Source organism: Microtus pennsylvanicus, chromosome 6, assembly GCF_037038515.1.
Source record: "Microtus pennsylvanicus isolate mMicPen1 chromosome 6, mMicPen1.hap1, whole genome shotgun sequence".
NCBI lineage: Eukaryota > Metazoa > Chordata > Mammalia > Rodentia > Cricetidae > Microtus > Microtus pennsylvanicus.
In genome coordinates, this window is record NC_134584.1 from 104674365 (window position 1) to 104676127 (window position 1763).

Genomic DNA, 1763 nt, shown 5'->3' on the forward strand with positions numbered 1-1763 from the left:
GACAAGGTTTCTCTGTGTAGCCCTGGCTGTCCTGGAACTAGTTCTATACACCAGGTTAGCTTCAAACTCAGAGATCCCAAGTAAAAGTGCTGCGATTAAAGGTGTGTGCCATAACTGTCTGGCAAAAATAAATCTTTTTTAAAAACCTGAATAAATAAATCAGTGAAAAGCTTATGACATCACTTTAAAGTTTTTCTATGAATCCTCAACACTCCTACACCAACCACATGAAAAATCACTCAGTGTACTTCATAATAAGAAAGCAACACATGGCAAGCCACAAAACCTCTGCCTGGCCAACCACACTAAAGCATAGCTTTAAATGCTTTTTTTAAAAATTTTTTAAAATTTATTTATTTATTATGTATACAATATTCTGTCGGTGTGTATGTCTGCAGGCCAGAAGAGGGCACCAGACCTCATTACAGATGGTTGTGAGCCACCATGTGGTTACTGGGAATTGAACTCAGGACCTTCGGAAGAGCAGGCAATGCTCTTAACCTCTGAGCCATCTCTCCAGCTCCCCAGCTTTAAATGTTTTTATCAGAATTTCTGATTATTGGCTAGGCATGCTATAAACCCAATATTTAGGAAGCAGAGGTAGGAGGATTGCCATAAATTTGAGGTCAGCCTGGTAGATAAAAAGCTCCTTGCAGTGGTGGTGCACGCCTTTAATCCCAGCACTTGGGAGGCAGAGGCAGGCGGATCTCTGCGAGTTCGAGACCAACCTGGTCTACAAGAGCTAGTTCCAGGACAGGCTCCAAAGCCACAGAGAAACCCTGTCTCGAAAAACCAAAAAAAAAAAAAAAAAAAAAGCTCCGGGCCAGGCCAGTCAGACATACATGGCAGACTCAATTCCATTTAAAAGAAAAAACCATTTCTGATTCTGTGTATGGGTGTGGGGTACCTGTCGATCCCCCCAAGCTGGAGTTACAAACAGTTGTGAACTGCCTGATGAAGTTCTGGGAAATGAACTCAGGTCTCTGGAGGCTACAGGAGCGGTAAGTACACTTAACCACTGAGACATTTCTTAAGCACCCCCATTTCTAGTGATTTTAAGTAAGAGAGGTACATTTATCTTACTGTGTGTGTTCTTGGCCAATCTCCTTCTGCTGTATAGATCCTGAGAACTGAACTCAGATTGTCACGCTTTGTGGTAGTTTTATGGCACTGGGCCATCTCACCAGCCCAAGGTACACATTTTTGGCTGCACTGCCACATACCCATATATATACCCCCATATGATCAGAAGGCAACAGATACCTAGTGGAATGATTTATCAAAAACAAAGCCACCAAAACCTGTGAGCAGTCTGGATTCATGTTTATTGAAGCCAGTAATTAGACATCTTCCCAGCACTAGAAAGCAAGGCTCCACATGACTGCATACTGCACCCAGAGAGAGCCACACCTTGGACTCAGGCTAGTGGGAGATCACTGCACTTATGAACTTAGCAGAGAGAAAACAGCAGACTTTTACTTACAGCATCAACATTGTTAGGTAATGACGTACAGAGCAGTCACTTTCAACTTCATCAAGTTAAGAAAACAGTCTCTTCAGTTTAAATACTGGTTTTAAAATGCCAATAATAGTAATAAAAGAGGTGTAGCTGGACATTGTAGCACACGCCTCTAGTCCCAGCACTTGGGAGGCAGAGGCAGGTAGATTTCTGAACTGGAGGCCAGCCTGGTCTTCAGAGCAAGTTCCAGGACAGCCAGGACTACATAGAAAAACCCTGTCTTTTTTTTTTTTAAAAAAAAAAA